The sequence below is a fragment of the Barbus barbus genome, assembly GCF_936440315.1.
Source record: "Barbus barbus genome assembly, chromosome: 1".
NCBI classification, from domain to species: Eukaryota; Metazoa; Chordata; class Actinopteri; order Cypriniformes; family Cyprinidae; genus Barbus; species Barbus barbus.
In genome coordinates this window covers 13,281,687-13,294,762 of record NC_136729.1, presented here as the reverse complement: position 1 = coordinate 13,294,762, position 13,076 = coordinate 13,281,687, and the positions used below count along the sequence as shown (strand labels likewise).

Below are 13,076 nucleotides of genomic sequence, written 5' to 3'. Positions count from 1 at the left end.
GTCAATAAAATGTTAATTGAAAATAAATAAATAAATAAAACGGCAATAAATAAATAAAACGGTTGAGGTTTTTTTTCCAGAAAAAAATCTAATTTATATTCCAGTTCAGTTCATTTCTGAGATCACAAAAAGTCAATTGTTGTGCCACCTTGTGACCAATTCTCACAAAATTCGATACACAGCATCTTGCTAACATCCTGCAGGCATATACTGAATTTCATGACGATAGTCAGATCAAGTGAAATTATTGGTTGTTAATTTTTTGTCTGATAAAATGTCTGGAAAATCTGCAACTATCAATAAATGAGAAAATTTTGAGCCGTTTTATTAAACATTAAAATTAATTCCATAAAACTTAACAAATTGCTAGTGTTTTAATTTCATTTCTTGTGATTTAGCACATTAAATTCTCTTCTTAAATTAAATTTGGGAAAGGATATAACAAGTGCTTGTCTTCTTCTGTGCATTGCATGAAATTAGACTTGGAGTGTTAATCAAGTGTCACTGAAAGTGTGAGTGTGTTTAGTTAACAAGGCTCATGAGCAGAGCAGTTCCTCTCTTGATCCAGTGATCATAAGGCACAGCTCCAGACTTCAGATCAACGGCTACCACAAATGACGGCCAACCACTACCACCGGACTTCACGGGGTAGTAGTAGCAGGGACAGGAGTACATATCTGCACACACACACACACACACACACACACCCCAGAACATCAACAATTACTGAATGTACTGACAAAGTTGACAGCTGAATTCAAAATAGAAGACTCTGTAATACAGGGATGTATGTAAGACTGTGTACTCACTCTTGGCGACCCTCTTGCGGCTCTCCACAGGTTTGAAGTGGATGGAAGGCATGGGGCAGACTAGCTGCATGGGCTCTGCCTCTACCAGACAGGAATCTTTCTTATCCCAGCCCGCCCCCTCCAGATACAGCCCATGGATGAACACTCCATCCTGGAGGAGAGAAGGGGAAAAACAAGAGGTCGAGTGCAAAACAAAGACATTGAGAGAGGGCACGCATCGGGCTCCAGTGTAAGAATTTAACTGGCAAATAAATGTGTGGAGATGTTAAATACTATGAGCTTAATTATAGTTTGACATACACTACTACCATTCAAAAGTTTGTGTTCAGCAAGATTTGTTTTTAAGAAATTAATACTTTTATTCAGCAAGAATGCATAATTGAACAAAAGTGACAGTAAAGACATTTATGATGTTATAAGAAATGTCTATTTCAAATAAATGCAGTTGTCTTCAACCTTCTATTTATCAGCTAATCCTGAAAAATATTAAGCATGTGACGTGATACGGAAGACTAGAGTAATTTATTCTGAAAAAAAAAAAAAAAAAATATATATATATATATATACATATATGTATATAGAAAACAGTTATTTTATATTTGAATAGTAATACAAAATATTGTATTGTTATATTGCCTTGGGGAGCATAAGATAATTCTCAAAAACATAAAAGAAAATCTTACTGACCCCAAACTTTTGAATAGAATATATTTGAAGGTTTATGGACTACTAACAATAGTCAACAAAATATTTAACTGTGCAACCAAAAACTGGCAAACAATTAAAAATGTTAGCATAGAGCCCTGGCATGGGCTGATTTTCTGCTTTGGAGGCATGCCACATGAGTAGTGAGACAGAGAGAGAGAACAAGTGAGATGCAATGAGAGAGATGCAAATGTCAGGTGCATCAGCTCCTAATGGACAGCGGATGGCAGCAGTTACTCACCTTGGGAGGGGAATGCAGATTCTTGTCATCCATAGTGCTGACAATGAACTCCCAGAATAGAGTGTCTACAGACACCTGCACAGCAAACACAACACTGATATCAGAATCACTGCCAGCAGAAAAAATAAATAAAAAAAATCTCTCTCTCTCTCTCTCTCTCTCTCTCTCTCACACACACACAGTTACAGAACTGCCGAGATATGGCCACTTTAAGTTTATCCTCAGTTCTAACTAGCCACCTGTCAGTGTGTGGGGCCATTACACAGTAGGACATTTGTTTTTCAGTCCATTTGCTGCAGAATTGGCTGCCCCGAAGCGTTGCAGGTGTCTCTTGATCATCAGATGCAGCTCATTTTGCTGCTGTGCTCCTGAAGCTATTGAGCAGCTGAGCAGAGTGTGATTTTGGGGGAGTGTGTGCGAGCTCCTGTTTGCAAATCCCAAAAGGACCCGAGAATAAACATCATCACTGGGGCATTGGAAAGGTAATGGAGCAAAATTGGGCTGCGTCCCCTGCAGAATGTGCGAGTAAGTGAATGTGAATTCAAAGTGTCAGTAAATGGAATGTGGTAAAAATGTGTAACCAAGCATGTTACTCGAATGAATTACAGACCATCGGTTTGCTGTGATTGAAGTCCATATGAGAAATATAATGCTGCACTTGGGAAGTTTCCACTTGTGAGTTTGGAAATTGTAATTATGAAGTGATGTGCACTGAATTGATTTTGTTCAGAATAAAATGAACACACAGAACAATTTCATACTACTTTCTCTCTCTTTAAATCCCCAGGAAGATGTTTTAGAGACTGGTGCACCAAAACGAAGTGCAGAGGACTGACATTAGGTGTGTAATTGATGCTCTATCTGTGTATTTTATCATTCTTTTTCTTCTACAGAGAATGATGGGAAGTACTGCTTAGACACACAAGCATGTTGCCTCATAATCTGGCTGAATGAATTGTATTTTGGGGCAAGATTTATTGACATTCATTATTAATAGCACACACAATGCATAGAAATCAATTGTACAGTTAACATTCAAAGTTACAACTTATTACAATCAATAGGAATTTGCTCCAGCTATGATTCTGTCATTTTTGTTTAGAGTGACAGTTCGCCCAAAAAACAAGTACAAAAGAAGATATTTTCAAAATGATGCATTTTTCTTTTGACCATACAGTGAAAGTCAGTGTGGTCGAGTGTTTGTTTGGACCCTACTGACTTTGATTACATGGATTCTTAATCTAGTTCAGATACTTACCTAGTTAATTTAGGTAGTTACCTATAGTTATACTACCATTCAAAAGTATGGGGTCAGTAAGATATTGTTAATTCTTTTGAAAGAAATTGCTTATGCTCAGCATGGCTGCATTTGATCAAAAAATACAGTAAAATTGTAATATTGTGAACTACTATAACAATTACTGTTTTCTATTTGAACATAATTACAAATTTAATGAGTGTGCTAAGACTCTAAGTATGTGTGAATATGTATGAGTCTCATGATGTGTTGCTGACTTTGTGTGTGCGAGTCTCACGTTGTTCTGGCATGCAGAGCTCTGTAGTACAGCGGTGAGGAAGCCCGTAGGGAAGGTAAATCCAGACAGCCAGAAGAGAACAGGAGGGCGAGCTTCAGAGACAGGTACGCCTAAGGATGGAGAGCGTCTCATTACTGATGCGTGTCGTTTTTAGTGGTGTAATTAAAATTATCTTACTGTTCTGCAACAGTACTTGCTCTCAGCAGGAACTTGACACTAGATGAATTAAATCTGGTCAAGGGCATAACATCAACTTCAAACGGCACAAAATAGCTTAGTGCCATCTATCTCCGCTTACAGTAAGGCCTTTCATTGAGTATTGTGTAACTTCGAGTTCAGCTGGTTTATGAGAACTGCCGCTCAAGGCCATTGAGAGGATACAAAGGAAGAGTTTCTGTGGGTTTGGATGAGATGCATTACTGTCTGTCATGAAGAATATCGAGTGATTGAGCCACAGAGTATAATATTACGTCTGGACTCGAAAGAGTTTTAAACAAATCTTGCATAACCAATTCGAATTGAGCAATTAAACTAACATAAATCTGACGGTGCAGAACAGTATGGTGCCATGTTTTCTGGAATTCTTGGGACTCGAGAAATTATTCACCCTTCAATGTTATTTTGGTGTTCAAAGAACGATGATATTTGGATTTGATAAAAAAAGAAAAAAAAAGAAAGAAAAATCAAACGTGAGTGTGGCTTGTGCCAAAGGAATTAGCATTTCAAATGCTGCAACTGCCACACAGCACTAGGAAAATACTCACGATTAGTTTCATTTCACACTGCTCCATAAAAAAACCTTTATGCATTTAGGTTCTCGCTGGCATGAAAATAAGAACGTTTTGAGATATTTCTAGGCGCTTTTCTGTCGCTTTTACCCTTTAAAATTGGGACAACATGGAGTGATATAAATGAGGATAAAAGGTTTTGATGGAGTATCTGCTGATGTTTTAATCTGATCTAGCACTCCAGAGCAGTAGTTCCCAAACTTTCCAACCACCCACGCACCAAATCGAAGCTGTGCATGAAAATGGGGTGCCCTAAATAATCAACCAAACCCTTGCTCTGACAAATTAATCACAATCATGAGAACAAGTGTATGATGTCAATTGTTGATTTTCTTAACTAGGCAGTTTAAAGACAAATCTGATCAAACAGCAACATTTCAGCACCACTGAACAATGAGTGACAATGAAAAAAATGGGGAGGAAAAAACATATATGCATGCTATTAGAAATGGCAAAACAAATTAACTGGCATGCAGAGATCAGCTAGCGTTAAGGGCACATAACATTAATGAATTGCACATAAATTAATTAGCTTCTACTAACATAACCTCGTGCTTTCCGCACAGGTGATAAAACGTTTGAACTTTGAGTACTAAATTTACTAAAATTAGAACTAGAATAAACAAATTAAAGCTAAATGGAAATATTAAAAAAGTAATAAAAATATCCAAATAAAATAAAATTAATAAGCATAAACTAAAATGAAAACTGAAAATACAAAAATAAAAGCTTATTCAAAATTAATAATTACTAAAAGTATGCAAACAGTACAAAAATTACACTTACTGGCTATGGACTTAAATTGTGCAAAGTAATGGAGGTTATGCACTCCTAATTTGTTTTTAGTAAAGAAAATTATACTTTTGATAGTTATGAAAGTAAGCAGAGGCTTTTGAACAAAAGTGTTTTTAAAACTCTAATTTAGTTCTGTCAGTAATGCTTGTGATGTCAATTTCGTTTAATCATTAAGCTAACATGAATGACATTAATTTTACAGCATTACATCCATTTTCTTCGGTGCATCACAGGGCTAACTGTGACAAAGACACATTATTTTATTATCATAAAATCTTAATTGTGAAATATAAAGTCATTATTCTGAGATATGAAGCCACCATTATGAGAGATGAAATTGCAGGAAACAAAGTCACAATTAGGCTATAATTAATGTATTTTTACTCAGAAATGGCCACAGATTGGAAACCATTGATCCTTGGTCAGTGAAAAAAGAAGACCAGATTCAATAAATGGTGTGAGTGTTATCTTTTAATAGCCTTTGAGGTCACAATGGGTTATGTCAACCGTGTCAATGTAACGTATGAGGCCTGACACCTCCACCACTCACAAACCAGCAGTTATAAAGAGCATGAAAGAAAGGAAGATGGGAGAAAAAAAGAGAAATGATGAGTGAAGAACAGCAGAGAGAGTCAGTGGCAAATGAAAGTCATACATCTCAGCAAAGATGCAACGAGTCACTGTCAAAATATAACACTGGACAGAGACAGAGACAGTGCATTCCGTGTTAAAGATAGGCTGATGGATGGAGAGAGAAAGAAAGAGAAAAAGAGAAAGACAGTAATGAGGCACTGCAGACGGCAGAAGGACAGTCCCAGCTGGAGAGGAAGTCTTAATTGATGCTCTCCACTTACTTTGTAAAAGAGGCGCAGAAAGATGGAAAATGAGACAGAATAGAGGGATGGATAGATTGGCATTTGGATTAGTATATAGGCCATACGCTTACCAAAGATCTTCAAGTAAACATGGTTTTGTTTGTTCAGTTTATTTGAGTCCAGTTATCCTTAGAAATGAACCAAGAATTGCCCCAAACCCCCCCCTCCCTCACACACACACACAAATCTACATCAGAATAATACAAGGTCTAACATCTACTCTTGTTGACCTAAACACACACACAAGGGCATTAGTAACACATCTAAAGGCCTGTGCATTCTTGACATGATACGGGCAGCTCTCAGTCTATAACAAACTAAGAGTGTTTAAACCCAAGACGAGTGTGTGTTTAATCCTCTAAATGTTGCTCTGTTCACCTCCTCCTTCACAGAGCAATCCTCTCAACCATTCATTCACACACTCCTGTTGCCCTCCGCTGAACACACACCTCTGACCTCACAGCCCACTTTCACACACGGCTGTATTACAACTACAACATGACCTGGTGTGTGTGATTCACAGAGTTATAAGCACTTCTCCAAAACCTAGTGAGATGCTTACCTAGATAGCATTTTAGAGGCAGCTGAGGGAGCATATGTTACCCTCTAAATAACTTGTTTTGGCCAAATTGTAAGCATAGCATGTATTCTGTGCAGAGAAGGCAATCCCAGATATACAGTGTATGTACACTTCCATTCAAACGTTTGGGCTTATTAAGAAATTAATACTTTTATTCATCAATAATGCATTAAACTAACTTTCTATTCTTCATGGAATCCTAAAAGAAAGTAACACAGTTTTTACAAATGTTTGTAAAGCACCAAATTAACATATTAGAATGATTTGTGAAGGATCATGTGACACGGAATGGCTGCTGAAATACAGCTTTGTCATCAAGTAATAAACTACATTTTAAAATATGAACAAATATCCACTTAAGCACTTATTTCAAATTGTGATAATATTTCATGGCATAATAATTTTTTGTATGTTTGATCAAATAAATGCAGCCTTGGTGAGCCTAAGAGACTCAAAACATTGAAAAACTTTTGAATGGTAGTGTATAGATGTCCTCTCTTAGTCATTCATCATTCCAGTCCCGAAGAAGTCATCTCCATCCTGTTTCAATGACTACCGTCCAATAGCACTCACTCCTATTCTCATGAAGTGCTTTGAACGGCTTAGTCATGCACCACATCAAGTCTGCCCCCCCCCCCCCCCTGGACCCCTTCCAGTTTGCATATAGGTCCAACCGCTCGACCGATGATGCCATTGCCACTGCCCTCCACCCAGCCCTCACACATCTGGACAAAAAAGACTCATATGTCAGGATGCTGTTCATAGACTTCAGTTCAGCATTCAACACAATCATCCCTCAACAACTCACTCACAAACTGGTCCAGCTGGGGCTCAACACCTTTCTGTGCAACTGGCTGTTGGACTTCCTGACCGGGAGACCTCAAGCAGTACGGGTCGGCATTAACACATCCAGCACCATCACACTGAACACTGGGGCCCCCCAAGGATGTGTGCTGAGCCCCCTCCTCTTCACTCTTCACTCTGCACCCACGACTGCACACCGTCACACAACTCCAACCTTTTCATTAAGTTTGCGGATGACACAACTGTGGTGGGTCTCATTAGCAACAGAGATGATACAAACTACAGGAGCGAGGTGAGCCGCCTGGCAGGTGGTGCAGTGACAACAATCTCTCTCTGAATGTGGAGAAGACGAAGGAGATTGTTGTTGACTTCAGGAGAGTACACACTCAGCATGCCCCTCTGACCATCAACGGTGCAACTGTGGAGAGAGTGAGCAGCACCAAGTTCCTGGGTGTGCACATCACAGAGGACCTCTCCTGGACTAAAAACACTGTAGCACTGGCCAAGAAAGCACAGCAGCGTCCCTACTTCCTCCGCAAATTGAGAAGAGCCAGAGCCCCGACCCCCATCATGTGCACCTTCTACAGAGGCACCATCGAGAGCATCCTGACTAGCTGCATCACTGTGTGGTATGGCGCTTGCAACGCATCCTGCCGCAAGTCACTTCAGCGCATAGTGAGAGCAGCTGAGAAGATCGTTGGTGTCTCTCTCCCCTCCCTCCAGGACATTTACAGCACCCGTCTCACCCGCAAAGCCCTCCGCATTGCAGGTGATCCCACCCACCCGACACACAGCTTCTTCAGTCTGCTGCCATCAGGGAGGAGACTGCGGAGTCTCCAGGCGAGGACCAGCAGACTGAAAGACAGCTTCATACATCAGGCTGTCAGGAAGCTGAACTCCCTCCCGTCCTTGCCCCCCTCCCCTCTTTTACCCCATGCAACACTGAACTCTGACACTATGAGACCCCCCCCCCCCCCCCCCCCCATACCAACTTAAAAACTGTGACCAGCACCTGTCACTTGTGCAGCATTGGACTGATCACTACCTCACCCAGCATTGACCGCAAACTACCTCTTCGGATAGTCTGATAGAAGGACTGTTCTCCCTACTGACAAGCTCTTCTTGCACTACACATACATCTGCACAGTTTTGTTTTATTTAACTGGTTTGCACTCTATCTATTCTGCCATGTGCCTTATGCCACTTTATATATTTCTTTATTTTTCTACAATGTCCTCATTTGTATAGCTGTATAGTTGTATGCACATATGTTTAAACTGTGTTATCTGTATTTCAACGTGTTTAATGTTATCTGTATGCACCTAGGGTCTGAGAGTATGTATGTATGTGCCGTACATGTGAAAGAATTGACAATAAAGCAGACTTGACTTGACTTACCTTTTCCCAGAGAGGAGGTACACAAGCATCATGGATATTGTGAAATATCTCCTCTAGACTGCTGGACATAACAACCAGACCTTTAATGCCCTTCTCTAGCTCTAAGAGAGACAATCTACACAAACAAATAGAGCACGGTTAGCATATTAATATTCATAATCAAATATGACTATTACGCTCTCACACACAGACCTGATGGTGTGCAGCAGTGCATTGTATCTTTGGATCTCCTGCAGCAGTACTACATTTAGAGATGAAAGGTCATCCTTTAGCAACTTTCTAGTACCCTCATAGTCATCTCAGCAGAAATCTTTTGCAGAACATCAGCAGAAAGTTCCAACACCTAAACACACAGAGTTACACAATCACTTCTAAGTGTCACACATGTTGAAAGATCTCTAAAAATGCCATCAGAACAGTAAATCCAATATATATTTTATACACACCTTATCTTCCCTGCTGGCTCCAGTGCTGGTGGCATCGGTGCTGGTGACTTGTGGCTGTAGGGACAGCAATGTGTGGAAGACGGTTCGAGCCTCTGTGATCTGGCTGGCGATGTCAGCATTGGGGTGTTGTCCAAATAGTTCTGGGTGCTCCAGTGCTGGCAACTGACCAATGAAGTCCAAGTAATGCACCAACGAGGAGACCCTATACATGCAAACAAAAAGCTTTTAAAGGCTCAAAAAACCTAATTAAAATGGAAATAAAATAAGTGTAAGTTGAATCACTAAAATGGCAAAAACTGAAATTTAAAAAAGCTAAATAGAGATTATAGATTATTTAAAAAAAATGAATAAAAATTACTTTTTTTTTTAAATATAATAAAAAAACTACAGCAGTATATAAATTATACTAAAATAACAGATTATGAATGCCATACTTTTTTATCATGTAGTTACATGGCAGTATTTAACAAAGGATTTGATGTGAACCGTGAAATAGTTTAATGTGCTAAAAAGTTGCTAAAGCTAGTAAATATGCACAGTAATATATATAATTGTGTTATTTAGTTGCATTGGATTTGTAGTGAACAGTGTAGGTGCCAAAAGAAAAATCAGCAAAAGTTGTGAATGCTATACTTCTGCGCCAGACTTGGCATGAACAATCCTTGTATTGGCTCATAAAAATGTAAAGCTGTAGGGCTATTTCATTCACATTCTCAAAATAACACTTTCTTTAGTTTTCATCTACAGGTCATTTCAAATAACTGATAGTAGCTAAACTGTTAGCCAGTAAAACTTCACAGATACTGTAATTCTAGCCAGTTCCTATTTCACCCTCCAAGTCCTGCAATCCATGCTATTTCATTTCTATTACTGCCTAAAACTTTAGAGCTGCCTCTGCTTTGCACTCAAGTCACCATGGAGGCACTGATTGAGAGTAATTATAGGATGTGGTTGCTATAGTAACAGATGCTCCATCCATGTATGCAGTATTGCTGGGTCCTGAAAGACCAGGGGACTCGGAGGAAATGGATCACATTTAATTCCAGACGCTATGAGATTCATCTTTCGGCCCCATGGGGGAGCTGTTGGTCTTCATTAGATCAGAACTGTGGCGGCAGACTTCACGGCTGAAGAGGACACATGGGAATCCTCACAGCAGGGTAAAGAGGGGTGTCAGGGATCAAAGGGTGTGTGTGTGTGTGTGATGGCTTGACATATATTCAATGCAAAGTTTGTGTGTGAGCGAGTAATGAGAAGATCTGTCTGTGAGTGTGTGAGATTTTCTTGCTCTTTTGCAACCAGGCAAACAGTCTAGCCATATGGGGACGCTCTATCTCTTCGTAATGTTCAAAAACTGGGACTAAGAGTGACATAATACAAACACTTAAGACTCTGTACAGTGTTTGGACCAACCAGAGAGTACATTAGAGATTCTGTGCGTCTGGTTGGGTCTACTAGGTTGTAGTGTGGGGACAAATTTGTCTCCAGAAGTGAGGCAAATCTGCCAGAACTTTAGGGATATTAATAAATTAAATTACTCATGTTTTAGTATAAAAATGCAAAAAGTTTTCTTTAAGATGTAAGGTTAGGGTTTGATTTAATTACATTTTTTTAAACAACGGATGTTCCCATTTAACTTCATAACATTTTTTATGTGTATGAACTCACTTAAGGAAGGGCGTATCTATAACAGCAGGACAGAAATATTGGTTGACGTAGGTGGTAAGTAAACGTCGGTCCCAGTCGTCAGTCACATGTCCTCCATCCCAGGGGATTTTCTCATACTCATCCAAATAAAGACTCTCACTCACCTGAAAAACAAAGAAAGAGGAATAATTACTAAACAGTCAGTCTTCACAAACCCATACATTTGTCAGAGATGCATACAAGATTTACGAGATCACAGATTTATTAATGATATATTTTTAAAACATATTTGTTTCAATTTTATAGCCATAGGCAGCTTATCTTGAGCTTAAAATATTATGCAAAATTTAAGTTACAGCATCACCAGGACACAAAGGTGAACAAACAGATTCATTGAGGGTATGTGCGTGGATAACATGCATGCTTTCAACTTTAATGACTTTGACAAGCTGCCAAAGTCCTAATAATTTTGCAGCCTACAAAAATGAGTAGTGGAATAAAATAAGATCGGCTACAGACAAAAAGAAGGAAAACCCGTTTTTCTCCTAAATCGATGTGACTGTACAAGAAGAATTTGTTAATTTATTATTCAATTATAAAAAATAATTGTATTTATATTTTTATTTAAAAATGTCAGAAAGTTTGTGATTTTGAGGATTATTGTTTATATTTTGAATGTGACATTTTAATAGCTTTCCCTATACATTAAATATATTTTGGGTATATGTATTTTTATATGTATATATTTATTATATGATTGAAGTATACATGTTTTTTTTTTTATTGACTTGATTTAGAAGTAGTATGGTGAAAGATCTTTAATGAGATCAGGGGTCTAATCTACATGTAGTCACTGATGATGGTATGATTTTGAAAAAGTTTTGTCTTTGCACTGTGCTTTTTTTGTACTTTTATGAATAAAGAATTTTGTACTTTTTAAGATTTTTTTTTGTTTCGTGTGCAGGATTTCATACTTTTTTAACAAAAAATAAAAACATATTTAACATAATCATAAAAAGTGAAAATAAATAATTACTGTTATTTGGGAAAAGGGTATGCACATGTCCATATGGAGTTTATGTGGAAGCTATAAAATAAATGCACTAATAAATGCATGAAATAAATGTACTTTAAATGTACATGAAATTGTTTTTTTTACTTAGATTTAAGCAATTCACATTGGTCATACTTTGCAAAACACAGAAATCCACATAACTATTGAAAATTCACATCCTTGTCTCTCTTTCTCTACCTCAAAGTCAGAGTCGTTGAAGCTGTAGACAATGTTCCAGCTGAGCTGTAGGAACTTCCTCTCCAGGATGAAGCTGTGGAAGAAGCAGAGAGTGAAGAGCAGTTTACGGTACAGCAGCGGCTGCGAGGAGCATGAAAACTGAGACTCAGTCACCCGCTGATAGAGACGCTTCATATTCCACTTCACCCCCTACAGAGACACACGATCACACACACACACACCAAGACCACTTTAATTACAGCACACACCATTTTAAACATCTCACTATACTGTGAAAAGTGTGTATATGTGTACCCTAGGAGGCTCAGTAGTGATTTTGATGCCCGTCTGCATTCTGGATGAGGGGAGGAGCTTAGCCACAGTCGGAAATCTGTATGACATTCTTGGATTTGTAACTCATCTACTATCTTAACCAGCTCACACATCCAAGAGAGAGACAGGTGACAATTAGCCAAGAACACCCAATGACCTGCCAAAGAGAATGAGAGTTTGATTTGTAGGTTTAGTAAAAGTACATTAGATTTGAAATTTTCTGAAGACAATGTGAGTTGTGTTTGCCGGTATTATTATTATACATTTTTTATTTTTTAATGAGATTGCTAAACTGCTTTTAAGACATGTTGCTATGAAATTGCTAGGTCGTTGCGTATTGGCTAAAGACAAAATTCCCAAGTCTCTATGCTATTCATTCACTCTGATAGGTGCCATGCAAAATGTAATGTGTAACAGTATTACTCATCAGAAACATAGTAAAGTAAAGAGTACATATAGCCTTCTTATTCAAAAATGTAGTCAAGTAGAGAGTAAAAGTTGCTAATATCTTTGATTAATGGAAAAGAAAAATGGAAAGGACGTGACGTGTGGCCAAGTATGGTGGCTCATACTCGGAATTTGAGCTCTCTGCATTTAACCCATCCAAGTGCACCTACACAGCAGTGAACACACACACACCGTGAACACACACCCGGAGCAATGGGCAGCCATTATGTTGCGGCGCTCGGGGAGCAGTTGGGGATTTGGTGCCTTGCTCAAGGGTCTCACCTCCCCCCACCTACAATCTCTGCCGGACCTGAGATTCAAAGTCGCAACCTTTGGGTTACAAGTCCAACTCTCTATCCATTAGGCCACGACTGCCCTGATTAAGTAATTAGATTTACTCAAACACTTTACACCACTGCCATTACTCTAGTATTCAGTCTAA

At 38.7% G+C, this 13,076-nt stretch overlaps 1 pseudogene across 1 annotated transcript in view; it reads right to left on the bottom strand.

Annotated features, from left to right (window-relative positions):
* Positions 1-522: 522 nt before the first annotated feature.
* Positions 523-13,076, bottom strand: part of LOC306869862 (dynein axonemal heavy chain 2-like) — a 183,453-nt pseudogene continuing 170,899 nt past the window's right edge. Inside the window, exons 74-84 of the transcript in view lie at positions 12,170-12,344; positions 11,876-12,064; positions 10,645-10,787; positions 8,977-9,178; positions 8,723-8,873; positions 8,531-8,645; positions 5,963-5,978; positions 3,291-3,400; positions 1,756-1,830; positions 810-960; positions 523-677 (exon numbers count right to left, since the gene is read on the bottom strand). The product of the transcript in view is annotated as a dynein axonemal heavy chain 2-like (transcript). The remainder of the gene's footprint in view (positions 678-809; positions 961-1,755; positions 1,831-3,290; positions 3,401-5,962; positions 5,979-8,530; positions 8,646-8,722; positions 8,874-8,976; positions 9,179-10,644; positions 10,788-11,875; positions 12,065-12,169; positions 12,345-13,076) is intronic.